Source organism: Epinephelus moara, chromosome 12 (assembly GCF_006386435.1).
Source record: "Epinephelus moara isolate mb chromosome 12, YSFRI_EMoa_1.0, whole genome shotgun sequence".
In the NCBI taxonomy this organism is placed as follows: Eukaryota; Metazoa; Chordata; class Actinopteri; order Perciformes; family Serranidae; genus Epinephelus; species Epinephelus moara.
This window is the reverse complement of record NC_065517.1, coordinates 32,587,502-32,612,483: the sequence shown is the minus strand read 5'-3', so window position 1 is coordinate 32,612,483 and position 24,982 is coordinate 32,587,502. Positions and strand designations below refer to the sequence as shown.

General features: G+C 41.7%; 1 long non-coding RNA gene across 1 annotated transcript; it reads left to right on the top strand.

Annotated features, from left to right (window-relative positions):
* Positions 1-23,861, top strand: LOC126399068 (uncharacterized). The gene is made up of 3 exons (XR_007570844.1): positions 1-61; positions 12,731-12,812; positions 19,969-23,861. It is a non-coding gene; the product is annotated as an uncharacterized LOC126399068 (long non-coding RNA).
* Positions 23,862-24,982: the final 1,121 nt, after the last annotated feature.

The window sequence follows — 24,982 nt, the reverse complement described above, 5'->3', positions numbered from 1 at the left end:
TTGATGGGGTTCATCTACGCCTGCTATGTGGTCAAGCTCATTTCAGAAGAAGAGGATAGCTGTGAGTACACACACCCACACATGGACGCAAATATTTTACAGCAGATCCTCCAGGGCTGAAAAATTAAGCCCACACAGAGGTGCTAAAACTGCAGTTCCTCGAATGGCCACTTGAGGCCGGCTCCTAAGGAGAGTCAGTTCTCACAGGAATGAGTCCGAAAACCCGAAAATGGGTTTGAGGTTAGATGCCTGACATAAGGGAGACATGTGCAGCTGCAGACACATTGCATTTGTAGCGTACAAGACACACCCCTACAAACCACGCCCACTGTTAGTACAAGACAAATCCACTATAATACTATTGTATTACTATTTATTACTTATATTTGTATATCTGAGCCAGGTCTTTAAGTGCACCTCAATTTCGCTGTATGTTTGTACAATGATCTATCTGAACCCTGCTACAATGCTACACTGTAGTGGCTAAATATGAGGCCAAAGGTATTAATAATCCACTTTATGATTCATTTTACATAAAGACGTGATTCACTTCATAAGTAACGAGATGTAACCCTAATGACCTTTTTAACCTAATACTTCATAGCTAGCTAATTGCTAACGTAGCATTTACGTCAGGGCTTTCGCTTCCGGGCCAAGGAAGCCACAGTACTCCAATTAAGGTCTGTGGTTAACACAAGCACATGAGACATTCACGTTTTGTTTTACGACAAATACATCAGCAAATACCACACTTGAGAATTTTGAAGCTTTTATGTGGCTTAAAAAAGACGATTGCTAACAAGTAGCTAAATGAGACTACAGAACGTCATCACGCCAAACACGGCTTTACAGCCTCGTTGTGGTGGTGACGAAGTCATGCGACTGTAGTGTAGTTTGTTTATAGCCTAATATTTGCTTTATGCTTCTGGCATTTACGCTTCAAAAATCATTGAAGTGGTGTTAGTTTGTGATGATTATCTTGCTGAACAAAACATGTAATCATCATTTACTTTTGTTTGCCACAGAGCTTAGTAAATCCTATCATCTTTATGTCAAGGGAACCAGGGCAAAGTCAATCTGGAAATCCATAGGTAAAAAAAACAAAAAAAACTTTGTAGACCCCCATGATAAGGGAGAAGTCCGGTATTTTGCACTTTGGGCCCCATTTCTGGGTTGTTTATGATGAAATAGAGTGGCTAAGACTAAAATAGTGACGATTGCTCATTTTCAGAGAAAAAATGAGCAGAGCATGAGCAGAGAATATTTCATCATAAACAACCCAGAAATGGGGCCCAAAGTGCAAAATACCAGACTTCTCCTAAGAAATGACCAACTTTACAGCAGAAATAAACATGTTTACAGCCTGGTACCAATAAACGTTTTTGGTGTTTGTTGCTAATTTCCTGTACAGGGGGTGAATTTTCAATATGACTTGCCTTGTTAGTAATGTTAATAAGACTTAAAGTTATGCATAAATAAGGGCGTGGCTGCTTCGAGTGACAGTCAGATCCAGTCCTCGCTCCTCCACAGCTTCACCCTCTCATCTAAATACAGTCACTTCTTCCTTGGCTCCAAAAATCCAAAAAGCGACAACCAAGATGTCGATGTATCATAAATGCTAGTGTGTGCAGCTCACGTTACAGCAGACGAACACACTATTTAATCCATCCCTAACACTTTTGCTCTTGAGTTTTTTTGTTTTGGAAAGGTCAACAAAATGCACTGCTCTCCAAACTCCTTAAATGTCAAATATCACTCTTAAAACACAATATGTGGAGGAATTCAAAGACCTGCTGTGTTTAGTTATGGTTGCTAAGGTGTGATTCAACAATCCCTGTTCAAGGGGACGGGGTTAGCGAACTGTCATCTTGGAATATATTTGATAAAGTAGGTTTCAGTTTGTGTGTCTGGTTCTCCTGAGTTAAGGAAGTAGTTTTCTCTTCAACCCTCTCTCCTGGCTCGTCCTCTCGTTCTGTGTCCTTGTAATGAAGCAGCAGGTTTGAATGAAGCCATCTTGGACTGAGAGGATGTGCTGACACTTCGACAGAACTCAAAGTGAAACCTGTAGCCTCCAGATTTTGCAGCCAAGCTCATTCATTTACAGTGACATGCCGAGAAAGAGAGTGACGGATGAGGAGTGTTAGGTAGATTCATGCTAGATCAAAGTTGTCTTTCATTCATGCGTCTCGCCCACATACTCTCCACTTTAAACCACAGAGCAACAGTCACAGGGAGAATCTAACGGATGAGGAGAAAAGGACCAACAAAACATGTTCACCCGTCCATTCAGACATCATTATTCTTCATTCAGTCTCTTATCAATACATCAATTCATCAATACAACCATGTTGATAGGGACGTGTTCAACACTGACTACCATTTAGTAAGCATTTACACAGTCTGAATAAATCACAGTTAAAGTCTAACACCAGTAACAGAGGAGCAAAATGAAGCAAATCAACATGTTAATTCTGCGATTGTTGTATTTTGAATGCAGCGCGTGTCTCTGAGCATTAACTTGAATGAGCCCATTTACCTGAGGCTGTCAGTTTAGTTATTCCATTAAAGTAGACGCAGCCCAGGATCAATACCTAAGCATGTCTTATTCAACACTGAATCAAGGATGGTGTTTGCTAACACATAAATATTGATAGGTGATAAATGCCGACTGGATCAGTAGAAATAGTTGAGAGAAGACCAGCTTTCCTGCTTTCCTTGTGCCCAGAGCAGATTGGGGAGTGAGATTGACGGGAAAAATCATAACCATTTGTTATAAAACTGGGTCAGAACTAGGGCTGGGTGATGTGGACAGAAATTCATATCTCAGTAATTTCTATGAAATGGGCTACATGTCCACGGCTAAAGTCTCCTGTTATATTTGCTGGATATGTTTTTCCACAGCAGGGCAGGTAAAAGAAGTTTACCTGTTGGAGGTGAGCTGTTTGCAGAGGTGCAGTAAGAGCCTGTTGTCTGCAGCTCTTCATTAACATCTCACTGTGGCTGTTTCTGCTTTCACTCTTCCTCCCTGCCGTATTATTAGACTTGTCTTAATTGAAGAAAAGCCGCTAACAAAGTTCCGCTAATTCAGTAATTAACACATTTCATTTCCTATAGATCCTTCAAAATAAAAGTCCTCATTATTTTGTTATGTAAGAACTTTTATTGTGAAACGGCAAAATAAGGAAATGTTGAGTTTTCGAGCAGCAACTTCACACAACTTCTAATACGGCTGATAGCGAACATGAAACAGTAAAATAAAACAGATATCTGAGGTAAAAACAGGACGCAGGAGAGAAACTAAACTCCAAACCACAGAGATTCAGTTTGAAGCTAGTAAAGTGACTCTGTAAAGTGACACAGAGACTTTTAAAAACACCTTTTTCTCCTCTCCTGCAGACAGAGGTGAGGAGAGTCTTGCAACACACACGGCTTGTTTTAGGGGGAGAAGGGGGGTCGTTGGGGGTTAGCTGGGGCCGGCAAGACGCCACTGCTACCTGCTTGAGGGCGGGCGACCCGACTTTTGGACCTACTCAGTAGAAGGTCCATCTCTGGTGCAGCCTGGCATGGCCTACCCTGTAGCCTGACGTGCACCTCCCTAGAAATGTAACTACATGTCGCAGTGATGCAGATTCCTGTCTGTTTCTGTAAGCTGAAACCATTTCCGTCAGTGGAAACAAAGCTTTAATTTACTTTAATTTCACAGAAAAGAAACAATAAATTGTGAAGACAATAAAGCCTCCACAAAAATAGCATTTTAAGTCTTGTGTGTGATTTATCCTGGCTTCATATGAGCAGAGGAACTCTCTGCTGGTCGCTAGGCTAATTTATACAATGAAAAATTCCATAAGCTTGTGCTAATATAGTTAGCATGTTATATTTGTTTGGAAAACCTGCTTAGCCTGTTTAGTATGAGACAGTTGTTTTGTCAGTGAACCTTGTGAGTTGTAATGGAGCCGAATTCTGTAGCGTTACCTTTGTTAAATGTTGCTGTTGTTCTTGGCTTCATGAGCAGAGGAAAAGTCTGCTAGCCACTAGGCTAATTTATACAATGTAAAATGCCATAAGCTTGTGCCAATAACGTTAGCATGTTATATTTGTTTGGAAAACATGTTTAGTATGAGACAGTTGTTTTGTCGGTGAACCTTGTGACTTGTTATGGAGCTGAATTTTGTAATGATACTTTTGTTAAATGTTGCTGTTGTTCTTGGCTTTGTATGAGTAGAGAGAAGTCTTCTAGTCGCTAGGCTAATTTATACAATGTAAAATGCCATAGACTTGTGCTAAAAACATTAGCATGTTGTATTTGTGGGGAAAATGTGTCCAGATAAAGACAGGTGCTTTGTCTGTGAATGCTGCGAGTTATAGTGTAGCTATACACCATGTACACCACCGTGTTTAGAATCAACTAAACTTTACAGCACTTCACAGAAACCCAACCGCACATTATACTTTTGCGGTAAAGTTTAGTTGATTTTTTTTTGTTCACAACGGCATAGGCTATGGCGTAGGGTCTGCTGCACAAGTATAGATCCCCCTTAATGAACAAACAGATTAAACAGAGGAGCAGCTCTGTGTCTCTCTGAGTGTTGCTGGAAAACTTGTGAGTGGATGAGTGGGGCAGAGCTGTTAGAGAGGAGAAATGCACACTGGTATGCTTTATGTAACACAACTTGACCCTGTATCGATATAAATGGTGTTGTCTAAATTTATATCTTGCATAAACATATATCAATGTATCTCACATAGTCGTTATATTGCTCAGCCCCAGTCAGCACCAGATACAATACTTATGTCTGTCTCTATAGGCTCTTCATGTGACAACACTGTGTTCAGTAAGGTCACAGATAAATATTAAATCATCATTACTGTAGTTTAAAAACAGTTAAAAGTGATGTAACACTGTATTTATCTCACTTTTATGGAGTATAATTGAGTATCAGGGGTTGTTTTGAGATAACACTGCATTTTAATAAGCTTTGTGTTGACAGGAAACCTAAAATGCCACTTGTTCCATGTCTAAATAATTAATGTCCAACAGTTATTATTTGGCCTTTGCTCAACTGTTGTATTTTGGCCCTTGGCTCTCGATGCTGCACGTTCCTGCCTGTTTTGCACCCTGAGAGAGAGAGAGAGAGAGAGAGAGAGAGAGAGAGAGAGAAAGAGCTTGTTGGAACTAAACAACAATTTCAAATCAGATAGAGCTGGAGGAGTATGCTGTGTATCCATGTGAGAGTTCATGTGCTTAGTGATATGCTGCTTGTTAAATCATTTTTATTTTCACTGCAACAACTGAAATCTCAGGGAGGAGATTAAAATTCATCAGTATGTTGTATTAAAGCCGTGAAAACCTTCTTTCCCAATAGGCTCCTCACTTTGAGTGATGGAGTCATTCACAAACACATCATTTTCTGCCGAAAATAGATCCGTTTTGTTTACATCACATGTTAGATCGCTGTTTATTGACTGCAGTGCAGCGTTTACACCATAGCTCCCTCCGAGCTCGTCACAAAGCTCCAGGAGGTGGAATTAAACACCTCACTGTGCATGTGGATCCTTGACTTCCTGACAGGCAGACCTCAGGTGGTGAGAGTGGGCGGACACGCTTCTTCCACCCTCATCTGTAACACCGGAGCACCCCAGGGCTGCGTTTATGGCCCCTTGCTGTACTCCCTGTAAACACACGACTGTGTAGCAACCTCCAACTCCAACAGGATGCTGACAACACAGCTGAGGTGGGCCTGATCACAGGTAACAATGACAAGGATGACCTGTAAGAAGAAGAGGACCTGACCCACTGGTGTCAGGACAACAACCTACACCTGGACATCAGAAAAACTGAGGAAATGATAGTGGAGTTCGGAAAGAAGCAAGGAGGGAACTCAGTGGAGACGGTGGACAGCCTGACCTGGGCGTTGCGTACTGACACAGTGGTGAGAAAAGCAAGACCGAGACTATTTCACCTTAGAAGCCTGAGGAAATTATGGGTATCCCCTCAAATATTGAGGAATTTCTGCTCCTGCAGCATCAAGAGAAACTTGGTACGGAAACAGCACCAAACAGGAGTAGTTGTTCGGCTGAACTCACTGTTGGCCTTCCTGCCTAAAGGATGTTTACATGAGGCGCTGCAAGAATAAGGCCAGGAGAATCATAAAAGATCCCAACCACCCGGATAACTGCCTTTTTTCCCTGTTGAGGTCAGGAAGAAGGTGCTGGTTACACCAGGCCAGCACTGAGAGGTTCAGGAAGAGCCTCTACCCTCAGGACATCAGGATCCTATATGAAGACACTGCCTTAGACACCCCCACCTCATCCTCCAACCACCACCACTTCACCAACATCCCCAATCATACACATATATTGAAGGAATTAACAGGATTACATTTCACTCGAGTTGTATCTTACATGATTTCATGTGGCAAATAGATTGTTTTAGAGATTTGGGTAGTTTTCTTTTTTCTTAATTTAAATTAAGAACAATTTTGAACAATTCTCACAGCTCATCATAATTACAAAGTTTTCTGTTTTTCCCCTTTCTTCCTTTCTTCTCTGAAAATAAAGTAATGAAGCGATCAAATAAAGATAAAACATTTGTTATATGACTGTTAGTTCAAAGATGATATTAGTGGTTTGATAAATAGAATTTAACTTACAAAGGATATTTCAACCTATGGGAAAACTGTCATTGGTAAAAAAAATATTAGGCAGGAAGAAATAAACAAAATAATTACTTGAAATAGATTAAAATAAATACATTCAGTTCAATTATTTCTTGGACCTCTTCACATATTCAAGCAAACCAGAGAGAAAAAGAGAGCTGTAAAAAATCTGTTTCATAGATCGTGATTATCTTTTAAATACTGGAAGTTTCTAAAGTTTCCATTTATACAGAGGTCATTGTATTCTACCAGCCCGGGTGGTTTTGTTTTTGACCTTGCTTTTGTCATTGGTTTGGAAAATAGCACAATGCAAATTTCTACGCACCAATCGGGGTTTAGCCATTTGAATCAAAGCATAATGACAGTTTTACGGTTGTCTGCTCACATTGTCAGCTCTGCCAAACGAATCTGATCAAACCACATCAACACAGGCCTGATAAACAGTGCTAAATTATGTATATAAAATACCCAAAAATGTTCTTTCCAAACTTCTTTAAAGTCATTCCTCATAAATGTGATGCGAAAAAACACGGTGCAGGAATACAAAAAATCTGCACGCAAATATTTCACGTGACAGCTACGTACACCAGGTCCATTGCGAATTACCTGCATCGCTGTTTTTCATTTTTTTTATACAAAAAAGAAAGAAGAAAAACAATAAGCATCTTCCTAAATAGTGCTTGTTTCCAATCCACTGAACAAAAACCTGTCCAGACAGAGAATAAAAGGGGCTACTGTTACCTACATCAGTGGTTCTCAAATGGTGTGCCATTTTTGTGATAGCCACACATTATTATTGCAATATTCAACTGGGCCTGTACAAAAAGTTATGAATGAATTTTTAATTGACTCTATCGTATGTTGTGCGCACACCTTTCCTAATAAAGAGACAAACTCTACCTAAAGAATGTAATTTAATTGAATTTAATTTAGTTTAAAAAACCTTAACGGGGAGCCTGTTTGTCATCCTTCATGCATGGGAATTATTAGTGTGACTCATCACATTATCTCACATTATTTCCCATTTAAATGTGATATTTGTGCTTTGATGTAATTTTAAAAAGTTTTAAATGAATTCTTAAATGATTTTGTTGGATATTTCCAACTATTAATTAGTTGTCAATTGTTATTTGATATTAGTAAATAAAAACAAACATATACGTCGTAGTAAGAGTGGTAACACCCATTATAGCGATTATATTGTGCACAGATATAAATACAGGTGTGCCTTGAGATTTTAGCTTGCCCTTTGGTGCCTCGGGCACAAAAAATTTGAAAACCACCACCTAATAATTCATGAACTAATTGGACCCCAAATTTGATGCGAAGGCGAGCTGTTGTAGCTAGTCCCAATTTGTGTCCAACATTAAACGTTAGCAGCTGCTGGGCGTTTTTAAGCCATGTAATGTCCTTTATTTGGTTGTTGTGGTAGTCGTTTTGGTGTCTGTCATTACAATGTTGGGGGTTTAGAAGCCAATTGATAAGATCCAAGTTCCCATTCTGGCAGCAAGCAAGCTACGACCTCAAGGTATGATATTAGTTGGAACAAACGATTTCAATTCTAAAATTCCAAAGGTGGAAATCCACTAAAATCCTGGGTCCATCCAAATATTTTTTCCCGTACACCAACGTGCAGGCATTCATAACAAACCACAAAATCAGTTTTCATCAATTTTCATGCAAATTTTGTAGACGAAAATCTGTGCTTGGTGTGACACGGTTTTAGGCATAAATCTTTAATGTTGTAATGTTATGTTTGCCGTACGTCTCTCTGTCTCTCCCTCTTTTACTTTCACTGTCGTTTATTACGTTGATTTGTTCTGTTCACACGACATCTATTGCACGTCTGTCCGTACGTCCTGGAAGAGGGATCCCTCCTCAGTCGCTCTTCCTGACATTTCTACCATTTTTTTCCTCATTAAAGGGGTTTTTGGGAGTTTTTCCTTATCCGCTGTGAGGGTCCAAAGGACAGAGGGATGTAAAAAGCCCTTTGACACAAATTGTGTTTTGTGATGTTGGGCTTATGAATAAAATTGAATTGAATTGAACAAAGAAACACTTCAAGTTTTCAGCCGCTTCTACAAACTCAGACTGATTTCACCATCACCCATCATCAGCTAACCATCTATTCATCCATTTTCCAAGTGCTGGGGAGCTGGAGCCAAGCATGCACTGGGCAAGAGGCAGGGTACGCAGTCTGTCACAGGGTTAACACATGTAGACAAACACATTCACCCTCACACTCACACCTATGGCTGATTTAGAGCTTCCAGTTGACCTCAGTTTTAAATCTTTTGGACTGCAGGAGGAAACAGGAGCACATAGAGACGGGGAAAGCATGCAGACTGCACACAAATGAGCGATAATACCGTGAGCCACACGAGTGATTTTCACACTTCTTCTCAAGGGACAAATGTTATCAGACGGAATCAGGATTCAAATTGAGGTTCCAGGCCACTATTAAGCCTTAATGAATATATACACAGTGGCAGCGTCATGTCACATGCATCATTTTCATGTGACAAGAAGACAATTTTCTCCAGAACGATTTTGGGATTCATTGTAATCCTGGCGTTGCCGAGCCGTGAGCCTTAATGTGGCTGTGGAAGAGCGCTGCGCGATAATGCAGTCTGGGAGACTAAACAATAATCAGGGAGCTTTGTGGGGAAATGTGCCTTGGGTGAAGAAGCTAATACTCACTGAGGACCAATGAAGATTTTGAGTTGCTGAGAAAGCTAATTACTCTCATAATTATTCTGTGCGCGCGTGTGTGTGTGTGTGTGTGTGTGTGTGTAAGTGTGTTTATAGGTGTGTGGTTGTGTCTGTGTGTGGGAGATTAATCATTATAGTGAGTCTTATCTGTCTCGCAGCTCCTTGACAGACAGATTCTTATCAGACGTACACACAAGAACAACACGCGTACAGATGCTACACACAAACTCCGGGACACCTGAGTCAATAGTAAACACTCACGACTGGAAAACAACCAAATACAACAGTCATTTAAAATAATTTGACTGTTAAAAAAATCAGCACATCTGTTCGTGTACACATCAGACTGCAGTCTCTGGCTCCTGGAGCGAATTTATGCTCTCACGTGCTCATCGGACAAGCCTGCGCCTTATGAATAACATATCTGAATTTTTAAATTGAGCTGCTACAGTGTGATCGGCAGCCCACTGACAGGGTTAGAGGCTCCATTTCCTCTCGCGTTCAAAGGGTCGAGCGCGGCACAAACTCTGCTGAGACTGTTTGACTGCAGCATGAATCAGCAGGACGCCCTCAGCGTTCACACCAGGCCGTTCCTCCACAAAAGGATCCGCACAAAGAAGGAGCACATCAAGCACAGGCAACGTCTGCGCATCATCTGACTGAACAACTGTAATGATCTGACTGATTGTAAAATATGATGGTACTGCAGCAGTCCAGGAAAACTGCTGATAGACAAAGAAGATCATCTGTTGTCCCGTCGTGTGGTGGAATCACAATTTCACATGAATGCATTAAGGGAGAGGTGAGAGTGGAAGAGGGGGATTAAGGGAGGAGTGTGAAAACTCAAAGCTAAGATGTGGTGGCTTATAATGAATTTTTAGAAAGGTATGTGAGGACAGATACATCAACCCATGGACTGGAGAGCAGTAGAATAAGGTAGTTACCACGGGCTCCGGTGCAAGCTAGTTACTAGCTATACAGCACACACACACCACTGGCAACTGTTTATAAAAATCCAAATTAATCTGATTGAGAGAGCTTTGCTATTTTTTTCCTCCTGTTTGTTTCTCTCTGGCACCATTTTTAAATCAATGTGAGTTCCTCGAACACAAGTGTAGTTCTGAGGTGGCAATCTGAATCATGTGCAAGCCCCCCACCCCACGGGCCCCAGTGCGACCACACTGCCCCTGGTATTGAAGAAATATGTCATATTAACGATTCCTTATATAAAAGGTGTCATACGTCGACAGTATTATTTTAAAATCGGCATCAATATGATGTATAAAGATGGCTGTATTTGCGCGCAAACTTTAGATTTTGGATTTTTTTTGCCTCAGCTCGCTAGCAGCCTTTGTTGGTTGGCTGAACTGTTTTAGTGGAAGGAGACAGTGGGAATCAGAGATAAACTGTTTTTTAAAAGATTTAATTAATTTGGTTCGGTTAATGGCCTCTTCGTTTGCGAGGGCAAGGAGGGCGCGCAATTCCTTGTCTCCCCAGTTGCTCATCTTTACAGTGTCTGTCAGGTTTGTGTTTCCCTCTTGCTACTAGCTGCAAGCTAATTCCTGCTATCAGCTGTTTCCTGTTTATCCACCGCCAGTGGGTCGCACGTGTAGCGTCATCAACAGCTCCTCCCACAAGTAATCAACAGCCCCTCCCGTGGCGGAAGGCCGCCTCGTTCTTTTTAAACCAAAAAGGTTCCGCCAATATGTCTACCCCTATGAGGCGGAAAATTGGGCACCTCGGATCAACTTGCCAATCTGGCTCTGTGTGTCTGAAGGCTCGCCGCTTGGCCGAAAATCTGGCAGTGTAAAAAGAGCTTATGTGTCAGCCCTGTGATAGTCTGGTGACCTGTCCAGGGTGTACCCTGCCTCTCGCCCAATGCCAGCTGGTATAGGCTCCAGCCCCCCCGCGACCCCCACAACTCCACCAGTTTCCCCTCCTTTTTCACAGAACAAGAGAACTTCGACTTGATCACGTTCTTGTGCCTCCCCAGAGTCTCCTTCATGCTTACTGCCTACACAGTTTGAGTCTTCTCTCTATGTGCTTGAACAAAGACTAAAAACTTACAATAATGCTAAACATGTTTGATTTTGTCGAAATGTCAAGACAAGAGAAAGACTTAAGACAGCTTGGACTGAGTTTTCTGACCTCCTTACACCAAACAATCAACGTCATGGGAGCGCCACAACTCTTGGAAACTCTCATGATTTTGTTGTAACATTGGAAATTTGTCTGCAACAGTGAAATCTCTTGAATAGTCTGTTGGTGTGAGGTCGCACCTAGCATGCTGAAAGCTAAGAAATGCTAAGATTATGTAAACCCCTGTATAACCACAAATTTTCGTTTTTAAATTTTGATCTTGAGAATGAAACAAACTCAATATAACGTGTTGATTGGTGATTTTTAGAGGTGCTTGTGTGCAAAGACTAGCGCTTTCCTGTCTTAATGCTAAGCTATGCTAACCAGCTGCTGGTTGTAGCGTCATATATCACAGTGTGGTTTCGATCTTTTTGTCAAACTCTCAGAAAGAAAGTGTATTTCCCAAAATGTCAAACTGTTCCATGGGAAGCAGAGTTACAGCATTGTATTTACCATACTCATCATCATGAGATATAAAGATATGAATACACTACAGCCCCATACATATTCATGTACGTAATTAATGGTGTTTTTAATAGATGCACACACAAACTAATTAGTGTAATGAGTGCTGGAAATCAAATTGCTTTGGCTTCCACACGATGTTTGGACTCTCCCTGCTTGTTGCAGGCTCAAGGTATACTTATAGCTACTTTCATCTCCGCAGTGACAGCCAAATTCCACATTGTACTTGATGTTATGAAACCTCACTCAATAAATAAGAAAGTACGGCGCTGATCAAGGCGAGGAAGTACCCTTTTATGAGCTCTACAACATCAAAGTAAAAAAATATCATGGCTTCCTCTCTTCAAAAGTCCAGGCTCTCTGCCTCCGTCTGAGGAAAGCAACAACCACCTGCTGGCAGCTCCTCAGCCGGGAATCTGCCGAGCCATCCTAGATAATTTAGGAGTTAAGAGTATTCTCAAGGCATAAATAAATCGCCGCATAAGTCTTAGTCTTCCTCCCTAAAAATAGCATTTGATTTGCATCGGAGAATTCTCATAGTCGAGGCCAAATTTTCGCTGCAAGCAGTTTCATGCCCACAATCCTGATTAGGTGGAAGAGCAGCGGTGATAGAGGCGGTGGTTCTGCCTCAAAATGTACTGTTGAGACCTCCGTAGGTGTAGGTGGCCTAATGCAGTGAATCATCTGTGGTGGGAGGTTCCCAGCTGATAACCACAAAGGCATATGCTCTCTCTAATTGGTGTTGTGTTTTTGTGCAGTTGATTTTATAGGAGGGTTCGACTCATACGGTTACCAGGGGCCTCAGAAGACCTCCCACCTTCAGCTACAGCCCATGTACATGTAAGTAAACTTAAACTCTCTCTGTTTATCTACATATCTGTCTACAGATGTCTTGTTGAAATGCTTGATGATGTTTTTGTCATGTACGCTCTACATCAGTCTCAGGGCTTATTTATACTAAACTTTTGACACAGAGACGGAGATGGACCGAGCCTTCTGTACGTACTCTGCGTTCATGTCATCTGTATTTGTGCACGTTATCTGGATACAGACAAAACGGAGCAGTACCACCAGAGATCATGGGGGCAGGGTAGTGTAGTTCAAGTGAGATATGAATGTAGGAGATGAAGAATAAATTCTCCATCCATGCATTGCAATGTTTCATAGCTGCACAGGCCGTCATCTGTAACACTTCCTCTGTTTAAAGGTACAATACTACAACCTCCTCCACAGTCACCTCGTTTGTTGTTGTGTGAAAATATGACATCGTAAAGGAGGCGTGGAAGTATAAGGGTAGTGATGTTTACAATGTTTGAAAGGGACATGTCTAATTTTGTACGTAAAGAGAGTATGGGTATCCTTTCACACCTGCCCTGTTTGGTTTGGTCCAATCAAACTCAAGTTTGTTTGCCCCGAAAGTGCACTTCATTTGGGCAGGTGTGAACACAGCAATCACACTCAGGTGCGCACCAAAACAACTGAACTCTGGTGTGGTTCGTTTGTAAAAAATCCTCCATCAATTACGACCCTATAACTAAGGCCCCACACAAATTCAATGACACAGGAATATGTTAGCATGTTATGCAATAAGTTTAGGCTGAACAATGAACAATGAACAATGAATATATAAACAGCTTAACAGAGCTAAAACATGGAAATTACTATGAAAGTGATGTCGCTTACCTCTCCCATGGAGTACAACAGCAAAGGGAAGAGACATTCAACATACATTATATTAGCATAATTCTCCTCCATTGTTGGTGTTGTTTGGTGGTTGTACATGTAAAATGTGACAGTTGGTAGCCTGTTGTGGTAGCCCGTTTGTCCCACCCCTCTCCCACTGTGATTGGACAGCTGGGTAAAAAGTGACAGTGACAAATGCAGCGTTTTACCCAAAGCTCAATGTTTTCCAACTTTTAGCAACCGAAAAAAAAAAAAAAAAGAAAGAAAAAAAAAAAGCCAAACCTGCAGTGGTCAGCGCAAAATAGACGCTCAGTGCATTATTATGCTGTTGGTGTTTGTATCATAAGCCCTTTTTAGATAGGAAGCCCAATCAGTCTTTTTTCAGCATTGGCAGTATAAAAACAAAATCGGGGAGTGCAGCAAAATGCCGCCTACCTACTTTTGCTCATACAGAATGTGCCTTTTTCAGGGCAATGGGGGGCGTGAGCAAGTAACAAAACATGTAGCTCAGTGTGTGACGTGACCAGTGAAGGGGAGGGAAGCCGCGGCTGGTCAGTCCTTCGGCGATTCTCTCATCAGTTGGCCCGTTCTTCACCGTCCCCGTCATCTGACGGTTAATGGCCTCTTCGTTTGCAAGTGCAAGGAGGGAACGCAATTCTTTGTCTCCCCAGTTGCTCATCTTTACAGTGTCTGTCAGGTTTGCATTTCCCTCTTGCTACTAGCTGCTCGCTAATTCCTGCTATCAGCTGTTTGCCGCCAGTGGGTCGCACGTGCGGCGTCATCAACAGCTCCTCCCACAAGTCTTCAGCAGCCCTTCCCGTGGCTGAAGGCCGCCTCCTTCTTTTTAAACCAAAAAGGTTCCGCCAATATGTCTACCCTACGAGGCGGAAAATTGGGCACCTTGGATCAACTCGCCAATCCGGCTCTGTGTGTCTAAACGCTCGCAACTTGCCGGCAAAACAGCCCAACATTCGCCGAAAATCTGACAGTGTCAGAAGGGGCTATAGTGTAAATACATGGTGATTCCATTGTAAAGAATTAACAAAATACCCTAGGCTCAGGAAAAATTGCCTTTTTCTTCGATTAGTCGAGGCCAAGCTGTTGCTGCAGCAGCACTCTTTCTCATGTGTTGCTGTTGTTCTTTTGTGCTGGTAGGTGTCCTTCTTCTTCCTTTTGCATTTAACGGCAGACTAGATCACTTATAGGTGTATATGCTGCCCCATCAGGTTCGGAAGAATTGCTTCCCCCTGTACCTACGGTACTGTAAAAAAATGAGTACCATCATGTTTTCAGAATTTCAGCATTTACTTGTTACTGAAGTATCTGTTCTCATGATATTTCAAGTCGGTATAACTTAACCCCGTTGGTAGAAAGTCATTGTAAACAGGAACCAGAGCAGAACTCAAATACAGCAATGCATTGTCTTTCCTCTTGGTCTGGACCAATTGAAGTGGAAACTAAACTACAAGTGTGAAAGCACCCTGAAATAATAAAATAACATATATTGTGCAAAATAGAGATTCCTCAAATCCACTCCAGATCCTCAGACCCTCTTAAACTCACCCCACTCTGAACTGCATGGTGTGTTTGGGGACTAATTTTTGTCTGTGTGTGATATCTTGTGTTCTGCAGGGAGGATAACATGAGCACATTCTAGCTGTATCAGCATAAGGGCTTATCATTTATCAGCCCAAGGTCTCATCAGTTATCACTGTTGTAGGGCTTTTATCACTCCCCTCACACGTGGCAAATAAAGGTGGGGTGTGTGATGAAAGCCGCTGTATCCTTGATGTCACTCTCGTTGAAGCTGTGTTTCATTATTACCTATTTTGTCCACATCGACTGAAAAAGGAGCATCCTGTTTTTGTGATATGGAAGCTTTTATTCTGTACCTCCCTGCAGGGCAGATTGTAGATTATATAGCGATTTCCAGAGACTCAAACCTCAGATTACAATTTTGCGGAGATCCTCAGCTATTCTGAAGCCTGGAGAGCCAATAGGATAACACAAAATGAGTCTGAGTGCAGGCTCAGACAGCCCTGCATCAATCTTGCTGTCTCAGTTCGTTCTGTGGAAAGCGCCAAGCGATACAGCAAAAGCTTACACCACTGTAACAAACAACAATACTGAATAATGGTGATTTGGCTGATGTGCGCCAGACAGGTGATCAATAAGTGTTTTTATTAGAGAAAAGAGCCGCAGCGAATTAGAGAGAGAGATGCAGACGGACGGAGAGAGAAATTGAGATCAAGATGGGAGAGAGACGAAGAGAGAGAGAAGAGAAACAGAGTGATGGATGAAACGTTGGACTAAACAAAGAAGAAAGGCAATAAAGGGCCATTCTGTAGTTTTATATGTCCCCTGTGGAAGTCATAACACAGATCATAAATCATCGACCCCCAAGATAATGGCTGCACACACACACACACACACACACACACACACACACAAGCACCCGAGCATGAATACACATATCTGCGCACACACAGATGCAGGCACCAACACTCGAACACTGCGCACACAGAAACATTCAGACACACACAGTAAATGTGCTGATAGACATGTTGTGCTTGTACATTAATGCACTCACACACACACTTATAGGCACACGCATTAATGCACAAACACACACATGCACAAACATCATCAATATGCTATCATTGTTCCCCAGCTGTTGTCCCTTCACTTTGGTGTTTATTGGCTCAGGCCAGAGGGACCAATAAAAAAGCATCAGCTGTACCGTCCCAGTGGAAATCTCTCACACCCTGCCACCCTCTCACTCACACACACACACACACACACACACACACACACACACACACATCTTCACAATAATTAACGCCTCCAGAATGCTGTGGAAATATGCATTTCTTTGCAAAGAATAAAGATGAACTTATTTTTGACCTCGAAACGCACGTGTTCCTCTGTGTGCTTTCATGTGACTGTAAGAGAGTTCAGTATAATCCCAAAAAACCCATCATAACAATAATAATACACAGCTGAAATATCAAGTTCTGACTGAAAATGTCATTTTTCTCACAATTAATCTTTTGTTTTGGCCTGTCATGTTGCAAACTCATGATTAAGTTCTTTGTTTCACTTTTATCTGTTTTGTTTTGTTCAGAACTCAAATTGTATTTGTAACTTATTAAATGTTGACCATTAACTGAATCCAGGAGACTGAAATATCAGTGCTATAGCAGGAAGGTCCAGTGTGTAGGATTTGGGGGCATGTGTTGGCAGAAATGGTATAAAATATTCATAACTGTATATATTCTTATTATATAATCACCCAAAACTAAGAATCGTTGTTTTTTTATTACCTTAGAACGATCCGTTTATATCTACATATGGAACAGGGTCTTTTCCACGGAGTCCGCCATCAGTGTCAGAAATTAGCAAGGGCCACGGGCCATTTGGCCCGCAATTTATCCAAGAATCCCCCCAAAAGCCATGTTCCGGGGGCCAAAATTGCCCCCAGGTTTTCGAAACAACTATATGTATTTATATTTTTAACAGTATTACAATCTGACATTAAAGTATAATTTTATTTTCATTAAATTAATTTACCGTCACGTCTACAACTCATTTTCCAGACATAATCAACGAGATTGCACTGATTACGTGAGAGTAATCTGACAGAGAAGGGGAGGGGGCTTTGCTGTACCATAAGTATAAATTAACCATTTCTTGGGTGATCTGTGTCTACACAATGACAAATTAATGAAAAATTAAGGTAGAATGAATGTTAAATTTTAAATTAACTTACTTCCAGGATTGCATCTAAGGAATTTATAGTAATTTGGCCTTTTTAACAGTAAAAGTAACTGTAATGTGGTGAAACATTAGTACTGCTATCAGTAGATTAATGGTTAAATCATCACATTTAAACTGGTTGAATTATAGGAAATCTGAGTGATATTTTGCAACCATAACTTTATGTAACCCATTATTTATTTCATTTATAGTGGTTTCTACTGAAGAGTGAAGACACTATCTTAGTTGGTTTTGCTTTTCATGTGCTTATTGTTAGAACATAATTACAATTTTTTGATGGCCCCCAAACATTTTGAAAATGCCCCCATTTTTTAGACCGTGGGGGCCAAAATTGCCCCCAAAATATTTTGTTAATTTTATACCCTGTCCGCCATGTTGTTTCTACAGTAGCTCAGAGTGGACAAACCACTGGCTCTAGATGGATCAATGCTAATTAGCCACAACTACATCAACTGATTCTGAGCTTGAACCAGGCCCTGCAAAGCATAGTTTCGTCAGTAGTTGGCAGTATAGGCAATGATTTTCCCACTGCTGTAATCTGCCAGTAAACAGACTAAAAGAAGTAGAGATTGCGACCTGGAAACAAAACAAAGTTGGACACGTAACACATCTATGAGAGGACAACAGAGAGAGGACCTCGGGAATTTGTTTCAATAGGTTTTAATTTGTTCTTTCATAACAGCCAGTATTGCTTTTAAATTTTAAAATGTATCTGTTGTTGAAACTCGGTGTTACTGCTGTTCTTGGCCAGGTCTCCCTTGTAAAAGAGATCTCTGATCTCAATCAGACAAGCTGCTATCCGTCTGTTTGTTTGGGTTTAGTGCCAGTGCATCATTTCGTGCTGCATTTCGATTGGTTGGTTAGTAGACGTAGGTTGTAACAGCAGTCACACAGTGAGATGGTCATCCCAAATTTTATCCCAGGCTGTCTTTTATCGCAAAACCATGACAACGGCTATCCTTGAACCTCTCTCATTGTGTGAAGTAGGACCACCGTCATGGAGCCACAACCAAAGATATCGCCATGTTTCTTTTACGTTACCCATCTTTCGTCTGGGACAGCCCAAAATCGCACAGTATATACTGGGCTTAAGATAAAAGGTGCAGTAAGTAAAGGCATGTTAGAACTGTGCTAATAGTTCCCTCGAAGAGAGAATATGCAACTTACTCAAGTGACAGTTACGGGACAATGCTAAATGCTGAACTCCAAAAACTCCAAATAATTGTGTTGACCTCTCTTTGCTCTCTTTCCTGTTGCTCTGAACTGAGCAACGGTGCGTTTTACCACCTATGAATTAAACTTTTCATTTGTTAGAGAAGGAAAATAGGAAAATATTGTATTTATTTTCTAAAAGGTTACATGGTGTTGCTTTAAAGGTTTCGTGTGTCACATCCAGAACATTAACACCGCAGCAAACAGCTATTTGCTGTGTAAAGAGCAGAGCAGAGAATGAAGTCACGCTCCCTCTGTGTCGGTTGTAATCCGAACTTTTCTCTTCTTTATTGTGGTAGACAGTCAGTCCACGTGAGTCCCTGTGCGGGTATCCCACTGGCTAACTAATCATCGCCACACTGCGCTCATACGGTGGTTATCTCTGATAACAGCAACAGCGTTGTCACATAAGCATAACGCCCACCTTCTGGTTCCCTGGGGCAGCTTTGGCTAAGAGGTAGAGCGGGTTGCCAGATAATCGGAAGATTGACTGGTTTATCTCCAGCTCGTCCAGTCTGCATATCAAAGTATCATTCGGCAAGATACAGGACCGACCCAAACCCGAATTGCTCCCGATGGCTGTTCCATCGGCGTGTGAGTGTGTGTGAGTGATTACTGAGTAGGAGGTGGCTCCATGTATGGTAGCCTCGACCACCGGTGTGAGAATGTGTGAATGTAACGTGGCTCTTTGAGTGGTCAGAAGACTAGAAATGTGCTTTACAAGTGCAGTCCATTTTACCATTTACCCTCTCAGGTTAACACCATCAACTCTGTCAGGACTGTTGGCGCTGTTAGCACTGTTAGCTGCCAGCCACCTCCATGTTGAAAGCCACGTGCAGACAACCTGAATCAGAGTCTCAATTATAGATACGCTCTGAGTGTCACATACAGCTGCTTCAAAGCACTGTGTCAATAATCATATATTTATATTTTTAAGAGCATTCTTTCTTTCTTTTCTTGTCTTTGCTCTTAATAGTTTGGGGTGAAGTATCAAAGTCAGTGTACCCATGTGGGTGTTTTCAAGCTGTCTCCTGAGTGTTCTCTTTTATAAAACACACAGACAAGTGCCTCTGATGTCCTCATTGAACATCATGTTGTTCAGCTTATTTGCCGGAGTGAATCACTTTAACAAGGACGACGCTGAGCAAATGCACTGCTGAGCATTTAATCATAAACCTCTTAATCTTTACTGTCCTCAATTATACCTCAAACAGCTGCAGCTGAGGAGGTTCGCATAAACATTTACCTTTAAATCTATACCGAAGCAGTAAAAAGGGGATTCAGTCAGTGTTTTGTATAACCCTCTCCTCTCCTCTTCACTCAGGTCGAAGTAAACCCAGGAGCTACTCCCGGAGCGCTGCCTTACCAATCACCACTGCTTAACATCCTGCTCCTACTACTCAGACTGTCTCTTGATAAACAACAACAAAGACAAGTAGACAGGATACAGAAGATATTCTGCGTCTCAGCCTACAAATCCCCTCTCTAGTACTTGGTCAGATTGCCTCTCTGGTCTGCTGTTTATAACCGAGTCAGGTCTGTTCCTGATGAAACACTGGCCTCGTGTGGCTGAACATGGCAACTGCAGGACATGTGAGCAACACCAGTCCATGCAGCTTCTATAACAGCTGCTTTTTTTTTGTCTCTGTTGGACACAATCAGGAGTGGACGACTTGCTTCCTCTTGTGAGGTTGGGTATCTGCATTGTGAAGGAAACCACAGGGATGTAGAGAAACCCACTGGAGTTCAGCCCTGTTTCTTCAAGCTACTGCAGACACGTGCAGGTATGCCTGACCAAAGAGTTTAAATAAAACAGAGACACATCGTCATGTATAAATAGAGTCTGTTTAACCATCTCTGGAACTTTCTGCTCTCTGTGCCTGACACATCAGACACTGGACTTCCAACCAGACCGACTGAGCATCATTTAACAACACTACCGATACAGGAATGTCAGACATCTTTTTTTCTAAGGTTACTTTTTGGTGCATTCGGACTCTTGTTGCAGCAAAGACGGGAGCTCGAACACAATTTTATTCCGTGGTTTCATCTGAAACGTTGAATGTCAAACAACAGCTCGACATGTAGATTTACATACCTTCATTCCACATGTGCATGTGTATACGAAACACACACATTCACATAGACAGGCATTCAGTAATGCATATGTGAATCCACACATGCATGCACAAACACACACACACACACACACACACACATACCCACACATAACAGATGTATTAACGTTTTTACTACTAATGTGAATCTTAACAATGTTTACAGTAGAAATCAGTCTGCCGGACAGAAAGACTGAACGCCTGACAGACAGGCGGACTCTCTAGCTGCAGCATCCCAAAGGCCACGGGGTGTTTTCTGCCATATTAATACAGACGGGACAGCTGTTCCAGATGTGTCTCTTGCTGTCTAAATATTTTGTCTTCCATCCAAGACAGAGCAGTGGAGGTAGATAGAGATAGAGACAGAACACGACAAAGAAAACAACCCCAGAAGAGGCAACAGTTTCCACCTCAGTCCTTTTGTAGCTCTCAATGCCAAGCTTCAGTCGTCACACATCTCTGTCAGCAAGCAAGTTTTCCCTTTTTCTTAATTATAAAAAAAGGCTGGAGGCCAGATCAAGCGCCCAGTCAGCCCAATCTACAGCAGCCACCTCTTCGCAAAGGTTCAGTGTGTAGGATTTATGGGGATATTTTGGCAAGAGTGGAATATAATAAGAATCGTCGTGTTTTTGTTTCCTTAGAATGAGCCGTTTATGTCGACATAGGGAGCAGGTCATAGATGTATTAAAAGACCTAGATGCAGCGTTTGAGGGGCACATGAAGCCAAAAACATTCAACTACCGCATATAAAAATTACCTGAATGATTGGTGCTGCTTCTACATCATCGGGCACACAGAGCAGGTGCAATGGAGAATTTCAGTGGTTGAGCTGGCGGCACAGCGGTACCCTCAGAGCAAGAGGGTTCCTGGTTCGACCCCTTCTGTCCCCTTGTCAGCGTGGGTTTCCTCCAGGTACTCCAGCTTCCTCCCACAGTCCAAAGACATGCAGGTTAACTGGTGACTCTAAATTGTCCGTAGGTGTGAATGTGAGTGTGAATGGTTGTCTGTCTCTGTGTGTCAGCCCTGTGATAGTCTGGTGACCTGTCCAGGGTGAACCCTGCCTCTCGCCCAATGTCAGCTGGGATAGGCTCCAACCCCCCTGCTACCCCTAACAGAACAAGCAGTTACGGAGAATGAATGAATGAATAATTGTGCTGGTTACTTACGGCTGGCTCTAGATAGGGCCATTTGTATTTTCGTGTCTGCCACCGTAGCTAGCAGCCCCTCCATGAGGAACAAGTCAGAAATACACAGATTTCTTAAATGTGAAACTGCTTTATTCAATGTTTTTAGAAGTTTAAATCACTGTGTCCGTTTGTTTAGAGGTCGAGACCTCTGTGGATAATTCAGATCCTGGTTAAAACCTCCTGAACATCCAGATCTTAAATTGTCAGAGAATAAAGGTGAGGATAGATTAGCAGGTGCTATGCTAGCAGCCCATCTCTGACATGCCAAAGCCACAGTAGAAACACTGATTGTTAGCGTAAAACTGCTTTATTCGTTGTTTTTACCGGTTTTAATCACCAGGCCCATTTGTTTTGAGGAGCAAGAGATCTCTGCGGATAATTCAGCTCCCGTTAAAAACCTTATTAACACTGTACACTGAAGGAATTCTAACCAGGAGAAGTTTAAGGTTGTTGCAATCTGCAATCCTCACCACTAGATGCCGCTAAATCCCCCCTAAATCTCGCACACTGGACCTTTAATAACAGAAAAACTTCACAAGCATAAAGAGAAAAGAATCACCTTTCACAGTAATGACAATCACAGTCAGTGGCCTAAATCTCTTCATGGATTGTACCATAAAATTATGGCAAAAAGCTGATAAAAGCCTGTCATCGCCATGTGGGAATAGAGAAGCTTCCAAGTTAGATTATTTGAGTAATTATTTGTTGTTTTGAGTGATAACTGCATCCCCAAACCACTGGTGGATGACAAAGATTGGAACGAGAAGGAGAAATGATACGACAGAGGCTGAATCTTCGATGACACTCCCCCTCGCCTGCAGACTAACGAGGACAAAAATTGTACCAGAGGGATGCCAGAGTCTCATCGGCTCCCCTCTCTTCACCTCACCACTCGAATCCTAATGTTGAAAGTGCCAACTATATCACCACACGGACATCTGTAGAGCCTGGTGTCTGGGAGCCAGAGACTGGGACCAGAAATAATGGGTCTCAGGTTCACTTCTCTCGAGTTCCCATGAGAGGAAAAATAGCGAGGATATCACCAATCAAAAAATTCACATTTGCATTCCAGGCAGCCGACGGGTTTTCTTCTTTTATTCTGTTAAGAAGAAAATCAGCTGATTCCTTATGTTGCAATCACTGGACCAAAAGTTTGAGGCCTTCCCCGTCAACCAAGGGACATTTCTGGGTTGAATCACTGACAAAAGGACGGACTTACTCCCCTCTTTAAACAACAAAGTCCACCCTCTGCCCTCCCTCTGCCAGATATCTTCAGCAGTTCATGTTTTGTAACAAAACTCTGTGTTCAAAGTCGCTGCCCGGCGAGGCTCCCCCAGACCGGAGGACAGAAACAACATTTTGTGTGTTTGCATGAGGTGTTTCCAAACTGTTGCGTATTTAATCTCATGCTGCGTGTGACTAACTAGCTACTTAAAACGGAAACTGTTTGGTTTGTTGAATGCTCCTCAGCTCTCTTCAAAGAGTCCTAAATGTGAACTTTGTGATTTTTTCTATAAATAACAACAGTCTGAAATGTCTGCAGAGTAAAAGGAGATAAAAATAGCTACTACAATGTAAAACGATGAAATGTAACTTTGAACTTCTAGACGTTTTTTAATCACATGTGGCCGTGTTTACTGTTTTTTCTAGTTGACTACTAATGTATGATGTTGTGTACAAGTGGGACTACTATGTTTTATTTCTTCTAATTGTACAGTGTATTTTGAGACGAGAGAGTATGAGGAGAACGGGGAGGAAAAGGGAACTAGTTGCACTATAGTCTGTAATTCTTTCATTAAGCGCTCTGTCAGGGCTGAAATTCACTTTCACTTCAGCACATAATTAACAATATTAATTTATATCTGAACTGTCAGCCAACACCTCACGTTTCTTTTCAATAAATGAAATGACTGCAGATGAAGTGTCTTTTTGCAAAATTCAAATCAGGAACTAATGCTGTGAAAAGGGTCACATATCCATTATTTAAAAGCTTAATTGAAAAAGATAGTTGGTTGTGTCGTTATCAAATTTGAACTGAAAGTGAATTTATGTGTTAATTTATTTGTCTTTAATGGAGTCGATCGAGTCAATATCACCTGGCACGCCTATATGACAGATAGAAGAGAGGATTTCAGATATATAATGTGACCCGTGTGTGTGTGTGTGTGTGTGTGTGTGTGTGTGTGTCTGCGTGTGTGTGTGCGTGTGAGACTTTGTACCACAGTACATTGTACTTTTCTATGTCATGGTGAACTGAACAACACTTAACCCAGAACCTGCAAAGCCACAACTCCAACACAAACTAAAGGAAACTGAAGAACTCGTCAAATATTTTTAATGAACAGCAATAACTACAGTAATAATATATTTTTAAGTAATAATGAAGACAGACTCTACACAGTTTGTTATTTATCTTCACAGCTGCTTCATGTTTAGACTTTGGAACAATCAATAGAGCTTTTTAAAGTCTGTAGATTTAAGAATTCACATCTGTAGATAAAGAGTTAAACATTTGCAGAAGAGGTCATTATTTTTGTTGGATGGTGTCAGTAAACATTCAGTCCAGCTATCTGTATTAAGAGTTACAAATCTCTCCCAAAATGTCTACTCCTCTCTGAAGCTTTACAGTCGTCACAAGAGTGTTTAGTTAGTTAATACTGTTATATGGTGCTGAGCAAATATATGTGTAATCAGGAAAGACCTGTGTTGTCCAAATTTTTCACATTTCAAAACAAAATTTGCATTTGATAGGTGAAGTGCAGCAACTTCAACTGTTTCCGTAAGTATAGTTCAGTCAGGGACACTTTAGTCAAAGAAAACTTTATTTCCATTTGCAGTATTATATTAGGTGGTATGGCTCTGTTCTGGGGCCTCTGCCTTTCTCCGGGCCCACTAGGGAAGCCTCTTCCACACACCTATGTGGAAAGCCTAAGGCGTAGCGAGCACACCTCTCTGCCCTTCCATGTGCAAATGAGGAAAGCCTGAGGCAGAGAGAGAGCAAACCTCCCTGCACTTCCATGTGTGCACATGGAAA